General features: G+C 39.6%; 1 protein-coding gene across 1 annotated transcript in view; it reads right to left on the bottom strand.

Moving 5' to 3' along the window:
* Positions 1–2,481, bottom strand: part of gpr153 (G protein-coupled receptor 153) — a 95,108-nt gene extending 92,627 nt beyond the window's left edge. The window contains exon 1 of the mRNA XM_072586232.1: positions 2,456–2,481. The gene's annotated coding sequence lies outside the window, so the exon portion shown is untranslated. The remainder of the gene's footprint in view (positions 1–2,455) is intronic.
* Positions 2,482–12,016: the final 9,535 nt, after the last annotated feature.

Here is a 12,016-nt window from a genome sequence, read left to right as displayed (position 1 = left end):
TATTAGGTGAGCTGAATCTTAAGTTTCTTCTTGGCTTTAATGGGAGCTGCCCCCAGTTTTTCTTTTGGAGGGATTCTGGCAGCTAGACCAAGCAACATCTCTTACCCTATCTCACCACATTCACCTCATTAACTCACTTCAGTGGTGACTCTCAGATCCAATTCTATTCCAACCTTAATGCTGACCTTTCACAGAGTCATACAGCACATAAACAGACCCTTCGGTTCAACCAGTCCATTCCGAACCTAATCCCAAACTAAATTAGTCCCACCTGCCTGCTCCTGGCCCATCTCCCTCCAAATCTTTCCTATTCACGTACTTATCCAAATGTCTTTTAAACGTTGTAATTGTACTGGCATTCACCACTTCCTCAGGAATTTCATTCCACATGTGAACCACCTTCTGTGAAAAATATTTACTCTTGCGTCCTTTGTACCTCTCTCTCCCCTCACGTTAAAATGTGCCCCCAATCTTAGAATTCCCTATCCTGGGAAAAAGACAACTACCATCAGCTCTATCAATACCTCACATTATGTTATAAACTTCTGTCAGGTCACCTCACAACGTCCTCTTGGAACTTTACTCCACTCATCAGATATCCTCAGACAGGTTCCAGTGCCTGTGCCATCTCTGAAAGCCCGTTGGGCACACAGACAAACACTGTCAGTCTGAAGCTGACCTGCACAGTTACTGACATTTGCCCTGAGCGTAGCAGATAGGTGGGCATTGATGCCCCTGCTTTTCAGGTACTGTCTAGGATGCCCTGCTGGACAGGGTGGTACTGACATCCTCTTTCCCAAGACCAGATGCAAGGTCGTGACACCAGACTGTGCCAGCATGGTCTCAGTTTGCCTCCCAGGTCTCAACCCTCTGGAGGAATGCAGAGCAATGTTGGAAAAAGGTCACTTACCATCTCTACATTTTCCTCAAATTCCCCTTGCCCTTTAGCCAATGCATGAGAGATTTTTTTCCCACCGTTGAGATAGGCCTTGCCAAACTTCTCACCTAATTCTGCCAGAAATATTGCCGCAGCCGGTGTCACACAGGCCCATCTCAGATTCCATTCAATATTTCCGCCATATTGGGAGTGAGAATGGACCAAAATTGGAGGCCTCAAATGTAAGATGGCAGATAGTAAATCCAGTCGGAAATTTGGAAGAAAAAGCTTTTACCAGAGGCCAGTCAGAGTGTGGAAGTTGCTACCACTGGGAGCATTTGAAGTAAAAACATTAAGTAATTCAGAAGATGCTGAATTAACACATGCCAGGGAAAGGAATGGAAGATTATATTGATAGAGTTAAATCAAGTTGGATTGGAACGTACTGGAATGAGGACCAACATGAAATAGTTGGGCTGAAAGGTCTATTTCCATGCTATATATTTCCATACTCCAATACAAAATTACATGATAGGAGCTGATGGAAGCCATTCAGCCTGTTGTAGATCAATCATTGGAGAAAAGCCCACACTCCTCATTACCGTCACCTTAGGCTCTGGATGAATCAACATTTCTTGCCCCAAGACCGTCCCATTGAATCACAGAAACGTGGATTCCTCTTTGTGTCGGGAGAACTATTTTGCCTTAATGACAGTACAGCTGCCTTGAAGACAAGGGAGACTTTGATTCAGTGACGAGTACAAACTTCAGGTTGACGCTCCAACGAGGTCGTGAGAAAGTGCTGCACTGTCAGAAATGACATTTCTAGACAGGATATTAAACCAAAGCCCCACCTTCTCCTTTACATGTACGTAAAAGGGCAACAAATCAGCCCAGTTCTCACCAATGTCCTGACCAAGATTTAGCCTTCAACGTTAAACAGAAAGTCAAATTATGATCTTTCTATGGGATCTTTCTATGCACCGATTGTCTGCTATGTATTCTAGATTTGGAGGGATATGGGCCAGGTGCTGGCAGGTGGGACGAGATTGAGGTGGGATATCTGCTCTGGCCTGTGTCTGTGCTGTACATCTCTATGACTCTATTACAACAGTGAGTGCACTTTGAAAATAATTCATTGGTTGTACAGCACTTTGATATGTTCACATATTTCTTTAAAATGTAAAGTGAACAGAAGAAGTATTTTCTCACTGGTATCTTGTTTCTTTCGTGAATAGATATCATCCTTTTATTGAGGTATAGCTTAACAATTTCTATTTTAGTTCAAAGTTCTGGTCTCATTCCATTGCTGACTCATTTCAGATGAGTTACTGCATCTTGTTGGCTGAGAGCTACTTGCTAAATGGACCATGTATCATATTCTGGCCTGTAATAGATATTGGACTTTCAAAGGCATTAAGTGACCTCACAGCAGTAGGTGTAAAGGGGCGGATTAACTGTAAATTACAGACTTAAGAACTTAGTCTTTAGAGCCATTATACAGGGTCAGTTAAAATAGACAATGAAACTGCTCACATTCCTGATAACCTAGATTATAGATATTAGTAGCAATCATACCTTCTCAGGGTGAGAGTCCAGCCTCAAGCACATGGTCAGAAAGGATAGCAGGAATCAGATATTGCGCACAATCATGTACTCCAAGGGGCATATATATAACACACATAGCCTGCATGAAAAATTGATGGACAACAGAGAGAGAGCAAAAATTGAAAGGTACTCTTTGAGAGGAGAAAATATGTCATTGCTGAATATCAGATATGTTTTAATATCAGACACCTGTTGCCAATGCCAAATGATCCCAGGCCAGGTGTGGCACAGTCAATTACAGAAAGACTGGAGTCAAACAGCGAGTGAGTCACCCTCTGCAAAGGGAAAATAGGTTTTGATATTTTGGGTGTGAAATCATCTTTGGAAAGTCTTTTCTTGCTAAATTTCAGAGCTCCTGCATTTATTTTGCAGACTCATATCTTCTTTACTGAAATAATATGGCCTATTCCTTAGGTTAGCAGAACCACATCGATATTTAAGTGCAAGTGAAGACTCGTCACCCATACACTCAGATACGACTCCCCCTTGCACAGTATAAATGAGGTGCTGAAGGGGATTGCCAACCAAGGAGCTGAGCTGAAAAAGTCCAAATTCATTTCATATAGAAATCTCACAATCAGCAAACAGCTGAAGAGACAATATCAAATCATTCTGAGTAGAGTTGAGACCAGATTCCTGAAGTAAACTACTCTGCCACCCAGTCATTCTATTTATCAAACAGAGGTTTTACAATCTGATTTTAAATAGAACTGATGGTATTCAAAAGACACATCTATTTTGAGAAAAACATTGACAATGAATAGTCTCTTTGCTCCTGCATGAAAATGCAGAGGGAGGTGACGAGAGAATATTCATTTTGCAAAACAGAGGATTTCAATACTTTCTGTGTGGGATACAGCTACAAATATTAATACACTCCACCAGTGTCTTGCAAATTTCCAGAAATTCTCTGAAAACAATAGTCCAAAGGACTTCTTAAAAATTGTCACAACAGTGGCAAAATGTGAACAATGGATATTCAACATCAATCATCTGATTTTGACACTTGAGACTCTTAATGGAGTTATCAAGATTTTAAAATACTAACGTAAAATGGCTGCAAATTGAGATAAGTTCAGGAAAGTAATATTGAATAAATTGATTGGCTTGATCTGAAGATATTTAAACTAGTCACTGATGCGGCATCAAGAAATTGTCATCTTCTGTTTCAGTTTGTATGTATCTGATAAGTTGAACATATTAGGTATCATTGGCTGCCTGCAGGTTATCCAGCTTGTAAGAAAACAATGAAGCTAGACATAGGAATAAACAAAGAAATTGCACTTCAGTAGCTGAATTTTTTTTGAATAAGAAAGGGAAAGAAATATGGATTAGTAACAGCAAGAACTGGAAGGGTCTCTCTCCCTGTTTCCTCCTCATTATCTCAAAAATACTACCAGTGAAGCAGTGAACTTGGCTAATAACTATTCACCAAAAACCCAAAGATATCTACAGATTTTCCAACTGCTAGGCATTCAAGTCAACAATTAAACAACTGGGGTCTTAGGGTGAAACTTAAAACCACATGGTCTCTAAATAATTCTAACCTGTATTAGCTTTTATTCTTTTCTTTTGTATCTCACATTCTCACCTTTTTAAAAGTAATATCCGTGTTTGCATGCTTGATATCGTGTTTTATTATTTTTCATTGGGTTGATAAATAATAAAATGTCTCTTTCTTTTACTCAAGAAAATGGTGCAATTGATTATTAATTTTGACTAGCACTACAGTTCATTTGAAGAACTCCATGCTAAAAAGTTTTTTTTTAATGAACATATTTGTTGAAACCAACTAAGAGGGAGTTAAAAATAGGATTCTGACACACCCCTCCTCACCTTGTATAACAAGTTTGGGAACTTAGCCGATACATTGCCACAGGCGCTCAACAGAACTGGAGGGAACTAAATTAATTTGTTTCTCAAAAGCTGCTTAAAAATCTGCATCTTGAATCTCTAATATTAAAAGACATCTGCATTTGATGATAATGTTTTCATGAAGCAGTACAAAATAACTTTTGAAAAATTAAGGTGTTTCCTTTGGAAGAATTAAAAAGGGTAGCCAAACGTTTCAAGATGGAACTACACCCAAAAGTCAGATGAGCAGGAAGTGTAAATTAGGTAGCGAAAATGGGTTGAGAAAGAACCTCTTCACCCAGAGGCTTGTGAATCTATGGAAATCCCTGTCCAGTGAAGTAGTTGATGCTAATTCAGGAAGTGTTTTTAAAGCTAAGGTAGATTTTCTTTGAACAATGAAGGAATTAAGAATTACAGTGAGAGGGCAGGTAAGTGGAGCTGATGTCACGAAAAGATCAAGCATAATTTTATTGAATGGCAGGGCTGGCTCAAAGGGCCGGATGGCCTACTCCTGTTCCTAGTTTTTATGTTCTTGTGAAATGTCTGGAAATGAAAACTCAGGATAGTGAGTTTTGTGTGGTGCAAATGTTATTGACACTTGCCAGCCCAAATGTGGATATTGTCCAGCTCTTGTTACATTTGGGATTGGCCTGCTTCAGCATCAAAGGAGTCATGAATTTTGTGCTGAACATTGTGCAATTGTCAGCAAACATCCCCACTTCTGATGGAGGGAAGGTCATTCATGAAGCAACTGAAGATGATTGGGTTTGGACACTTGGCTGAGGAACTACTGCAGAGATGTCATGAAGCTGAGATGATTGATAGATCGATTTATTGTCACATGTACAGTGAAAGGCTTTGTTTACGAGCAGTACAAGCAGATCTGTCTGACCTCCAGCAAGCACAGCCATCTTCCTCTGTGCCAGGTATGATTCTAACCAACAGAGATTTTCTCCCCTAATTTCCATTGAATCTAGTTTTGCCTTGATGGCTTCATCAAGGCTCCTTGATGACAAATTCAATTAAATACATCCTTGATGTCAAGGACGGTCACTCTCATCTCACCTCTTAAATCCAGTCTTGCTGAATAAGAAGTGGATGCATTCTTTTACAGCTGTGAAAATGTATCATTACAGTTAAATTGCCCAGTCCAACAGTGGATACAATTATAATGGAGCAGGCTGACAGGGAAATCTCACAAAGTTTATCCTGACTGCCTGAGGAGAGTGCCACTAACTATGAGACAGCTGAAGTGCATACTAGTCAGTGCCAGAAGTGTACAGGTAAAAAAAACCTCTATTTTCAAGTCTAGCCAGACATATGTAGAATTTGAATGGATTAAGCAGTTCGCTTTTGATTGGTGACAATGGCACTTAAAATTGAGGTCACCTATGAAAATCTTTCTGAGGTAATTCTCCTAAAGGAGTTCAGAAACTCAATGCTCCCTCTAATCGGGTGAGCATCAAGATATCACCATCAAACCCCATAAGGGTTGGAGTGGTTCATCTACGTTCACATGAATTAAACACTGCTGATGACTGCCCAGCAGTAGCAAAAAGGGTTCAGTGCAGGAGTTGAGAGGGCTGGAGCTGATCCAATAGCCGTAAAAGAGGCCCAGTGTAGGTCACTAAAGATGGCAGGTCTGAGGCAGAGATCTTGTAAACAGATACCCTCATGGTAAAGTGGAGTGGACTGATGGAGTTCTCAGACTGCTGGAAATAGTGGACATGAAGCCTCAGTTAGTGGAAGAGCTGCAGTGGAGTATAGCAGGAGCTGAGCAGCCACATGGTGGCAGTAGCGATCCTGATTGGGGGAAACTCAATTCAAAACAAAGAGAAAAGAGACATATCCAACCATAGACACCGTTATTAGAGACCAATATGAACATGCCAGTGAGCAAAACTGAGAGTTGCCCACTGGGGATCCAAGGAACAAAACCAGGTCTCAATCCTTAATCAGTCAAGACAGGTTGACATAAAGTTAATTGGGAGTGAGTTAAAGGATGAGAGTACACACTCCAAATAGGAGGCAAATCCCTGATTACCACCTAGCAACCTCTTTGAAATCAAATGTATAAAATGCCTGAATTCACGATATGGATTGTGGAAATGGTCAGGGAAAGGTTAAAACTCAGAAAAACAATATTGCCCAGAGAACAACTCCAGATACTAGTCCCAGTGCAGATTTTGAACCAAATTGGTATAAAGAGAATGAATGCAGAATACTTTTGCTGCTTTCCCAAATTAGATAAGGAAGCTGTGTAAGGGTGGAGGGGTTGCATTGTTAATCAGAGATAACATTAGTGCAATAGTTGGAGATGAACTTGGTTCATGAAGTCAGGATATAGAACTGGTTTGGGTAGAGCTGAGGGATAGCAGGGGGAAGAAGCCATCAGTGGGAGTAATTAGGTCCCTAATAATAACAGTAATCTAGAAGAAAGTTTACAAGAAGAAATATTAGGTGTTTGTGATAAAAGGATGGCAATATATGGTTAATGCTAATCTACATATGAACTGGAAAAATCAAACTGGCAATTGTAACCTGGCTGAGGATTCAATAGAATACACTTAACATCATTCTTACAGCAGTATATTCTAGAGTCAAACAGAGAGCAGGTTATGTTAAATTTGGTGCAATGGAATGAAACAGCATTAATTAATAATCGCTAAGTAAATAAACATCTAGGTTACAATTATCATAATAATGAATGAGTTTTGTATCCAGTTTGAAAGGGAGAAGAGTGGTCTAAGATTAATATTTTAACCATAAAATGGAAATTTCTGGAAGTGAAAACTGAGCTAGATGAAGTGAATTGGGAAACTAGGCCAGGAGATAGATCAATAATGAAACAGTGGCAGATATTAAAGGAATATTGAAAGATATTCTCAAAAAATATATCTTTGCAAATAAAACAACAATCCCAAAGGAGGACCCATCAACCATTGTTGACTAATGAAGGTAAGGAAAACATCAAACTTAAAGAAAAAACAGATAACTATGCAAAGGTGAGTGACTGATAATTGGTCCAAATTTAAAGAAGAGCAGATAATTATTTAAGGATTAATCAGAGGGAAGATATTAGAGTATGAGAGGATGCTAGTAAAAATGAAGAACAGGTTTCTACAGATACCTAAAAAAAGTATAAATAAAGTTAACGTTGCCCTCTAGAGAGTGAGAATGGAGATATAACAGTAGATAATAAGTAAATAAATAATTACTTTGCTTGATTAGATTCCCTACAGTGGGGAAATAGGCCCTTCAGCCCAACAAATCCACACCAACCCTCTGAAGAGTAACACCCCAGACCCATTCCTCTACATTTACCCCTGATTAATGCGCCTAACCTGGACATGATGGGCAATTTAGCTTGGCCAATTCACCTGACATATATATCTTTGGATTGTGGGAGGAAACCCACACAAACACGGAGAATGTGCAAACTCCACACAGATAGTCGCCTGAGGATGGGATTGAACTCAGGTCCCTGGTGTCGTGAGGCAACAGTGCCAACCACTGAGCCACCCTGCTTCTGGCTTCACAATAGGGAATGCAAAAACATCCGAATAATAGCTGTAAATCAGTAGAAAGAAGAAAACGACTTGGTGAAATTACACAGTGATACAGTGTAAACCGATGAATCTGTGGCCTGACAAGTCTTAGGATCCTGTCTGACTTCATCCTGGAGTCTTAAAAGAGGTGGCTAGTTATGCAGTAGTTTGGTCTAAAATTTCCAAAATATATTAGATCCTGAAACAGTTCCATTAGACTAGTGAATACAATCACTCTATTCAATAAGAAAAGGGCAGAAAACAAAAAACTATAGGCCAGTGCATATTACATCTGTCATAGGGAAGATGTTAGAATCAATTAATAAGGGGAACGTATTGATATATTTTACTTGGATTTCCAGCAGGCATTTGACAAAGTTTCATATACAATTTATTGCAAATATAGAAGGATATGTTCGGGGGATAATGTCTTAACATGGATAGAGGATTGACTGGCTGACAATACACAGGGAATCTGCATAAATAGGTATTTCTTTGATTGGCAGAATGTGATGAATGAAATTCCACAGGGGTTTGTTTTGGTGCCTCTGCTTTTGTGAATTTTTATCAATGTCTTGGATGAGGGGAGCGAAGCTGTGGTGGTTAAATTTGCAAACGACACAAAACGAAGTAGTTGGGAAGAGGGCTTAAGGAGAGTCCAGATCCACATAGATAAGTTGAGTGAGTGGGCAAAAATCTGGCAGTTAATGTACAATGTGGAAAAATGTGAAATTGCTGACTTTTGGCACGAAAATTAAAAACAGAGTATTACCCAAATGGAGAAAAACCACAGGGGATGCAGGTGTTCTATTGCACAAGTCACAAAAAGTCAGTATGCAGGTCCAGCAAACAATGACAAAGGCTAATGGGATGATGAGAGACATTCCTAATGAAGGGCTTATGCCCAAAATGTCGATTCTCCTGCTCTTCAGATGCTGCCTGACCTGCTGAGCTTTTCTTGTGCCACACTTTTTGATTCTAATGGAATGCAATCCGTTATTATGAGAGGAATTGAGGATTGAGTTGAGGAAAATAAAGATGGAGCCAATTACTACAGATGCTAGAAACTGTACTGAAACCAAAAACTGCTGGAAATCACAAGGAATCGGGCAGCATCCATGGAGAGAGAGCAAGCTCACCTTTTGAGTTCAGATGACCCTGATGAAGAGACAACTAGACTCGAAAGGTAAGCCTGCTCTCTCTCCACAGATGCTGCCTGACCCGCTGTCATTTCCAATGGTTTCAATAAAAATAAGGGTGTTCTGCTTTATTTATGTAGGGCATTAGTGAGAGCACATTTTGAGTACTGCATGCGCTTTTAATCTCCCTATTTATGGAAGGATTTAAATGTGTTGGAGCAGGGGGCTTACTAAATTGATACCTGGAATGAGTGGGTTGTCTTTTGAGGATAGGTTAGACTTGCCTTCATTGGAGTTTAGAAAAGTGAAGTGTATATGATTCTGAATGGTCTTGATGAGATATGTCCAAAGCATGCTTTTCCTTGTGGGGCAATCCAAGACTAATGGGCACTGTGTAATCTGTAGCGGTTACCTTTCTAGGACAGAGTTAAGAAGAATTCTTTTCTCTCAGCTGGTTGTACAACTTTGGAATATTCAGCCTCAAAAGGATTTTTTAAAAAGTAGAGGTGGATAGATTTTAGTGGCGGAAGGGAATCAGAGGGTTTTGAGAGTGGATAAGAATGTGGAATTTGAAATTTGAATTTGAATTTAAAACACTAAGAGATCAGCCATTATCTTACTTAATGGCTGGCTTGTGGGGTTAAATGGCCTATTTCTGTTCCTAACTGATATATTCATATGTTCATTTGTAATGGGATGTTCACAAACAGGAAGGAATATCACTTGTATTCAATCTTCTTAATGGGAGTTGTCATAATAGTGGTAAAAGTGAACTATCAATAATCAATGGCCATCATCTGATTTATTACAGAGCGACGCCCCGTACCCTTGGGTCTGGTTACCACAGGTTCAGTTATCTGCAGTTTACCGTGGCCTGAACGTATTATAGGGAATGTTCCAGAACCAGGGACCAGGAGGCTGCCGGGAAGGTATACTTCGCATTTAAATGAATGAGTTCATACCTATCCGTGGTTTCAAGCTCCCACGGTAGGTCGTGGAAAGTATCCCCCGCAGGAATGGGAGTCCACTGTACTTGAGACTGATATGGACTGGAAGAATTTTTAGTAAAGGCTAATTATTATCTTAAATAGTGGCAGTGATAAGCTGACAATAGACTGGGGCAAGTTGAGGAAACCAACGTGGAATACAATCTAAAATAAAACCACCATTTTATGTGAAGACATTCAAACCAGTCGCAGAGTCAACATGAACAAACTGGCATCTGCTGTTTCAATTTGCACATTCCTGGTAAGTATTGTACATGAAAGATCACCTGCAGTGTGTTTGATGTGGCATTTTATTATTTTTGTTGGAGTTGGTAAGTAAGAAACTTGCTTTTTCTTTCACTCAGGAAGAACTTCATATTCAGCTGTTTACTTTGACTGATACTGTGCTTTCATGGAAGTGATAGCTGTATGCTAAAAAGAATTCAAGTTATATTTTGCAACTGAACAAGAGGGAGTTTAAAACAGGGAAGCCAATTTCCACCTTCTCACCTGGTGTGACAGTATGATAAGATACCCGTGGAGTCCTCCTGTGACACATTTTGAGGGAACTCCTCAATACTAACAAATTCTTATTGTACTATTCCACCCTGAGGGTTTAACACACATCTGGGAAATAGTTCTCTTCAAAAACTAATGTATTTCTTTTTATAAAAATAATTTGAGATAGTTTGATATTTTGACATTGTAAAATCTAGGCTCTATTTTCATTTAATTCGGTGAGAATAAAGCAGAGAGAACATTGCCAAAATAGAAACTCAACTCAAAATGAGCCCGACTTTCCAGTTACTTGCCATTTCAATGTACCACCTTGCTTTCAGGCTGACATTTCTGACCTGGGCTTGCTGTGATGTTCCGGTTAACGCACATTGCAAGCTTGAGGAACAACACTTCCTTTTCTGATTAGGTACTTCCCTGCTAGGAGTTCTCAATATTGAATTCCACAACTTGAGAGCCGGACTGCATGATGCCTGTTCTCCATATTTCTTACATTTTCTGTTCCTTTCTCCCATCCCAAAGCCTTCTCCTGTTCAAGTCTTGTTTATTTTGCTCACAGTACAAAGGACTCATTGCCTCCCTTTCACACTTTAATTTAGACCCATTTTATATCTCTTTTTTTCTCTTTCACTATCAAACAAACCTCTTTGACTTTGTACTGAGTCTCTTCATCCGTTCCATTTCCCACTCCTCCACCTCCATCAAAAGTATTGAAAACATTTCCAACACTTTTAATTCTGAAGAAATCATACCAAGTTCAGAATATTAATTCTGTTTTTCTCTCCACAGATGCTGCCAGACCTGTTGAGTTTTTCCAGCATTCTCTGTGTTCTGAACTCAAAATGTTGCCTGGTAAATGTTAATGTGCTTTCCTCACTTAGAACCTAACTGATGTAGCATCATAGAATCCTTACAGAGTGGAAGCTGGCCATTTGGCCCATCGAGTCCACACCAACCCTCTAAAGAGCCATCCCACCCAGACCCACCTCCCTGCCTATCATGGTAACCTTACATTTCCCATGGCTAATCCACCTAGCCTGCGCATCCCTGGACACCATAGGCAATTTAGCATAGCCAATCCACCTCATCTGCACATCTGTGGATAGTATTTATGTATCCATTTTTGATTCATTTTCTTCAAATGTTAAGTTAGTAGATGCTAGTTAAAGTTAGTTTTAAAATACCAGCAATTTATTTTTCTGTTTTTGCAGCAGCAGCTTCACAAAAATCTGGGAGTGGGGCTCCTGAGTGAATGGGAATGAATGTATTTGGAGTGAGCTAGATAATAATGTATCTCTGCATGAATTCTCACAGCTATTCCTTAGAGTAGCAAGTTCCACATTTTTACAAATCTTTGGATAATGAATTTTCTCCTGAATTCCCCATATGAGTTTCTGGTTAATGTTTTCCATTTATGGTCTCTAGTTTTGATCTCCAGTGCATCTTGCTAACAACACACATCATTAGCCATTGGAGTCATCTGGACTG

The sequence above is a fragment of the Chiloscyllium punctatum genome, chromosome 16 (assembly GCF_047496795.1).
Source record: "Chiloscyllium punctatum isolate Juve2018m chromosome 16, sChiPun1.3, whole genome shotgun sequence".
NCBI classification, from domain to species: domain Eukaryota; kingdom Metazoa; phylum Chordata; class Chondrichthyes; order Orectolobiformes; family Hemiscylliidae; genus Chiloscyllium; species Chiloscyllium punctatum.
This window is presented reverse-complemented; position numbering and strand designations above follow the sequence as displayed.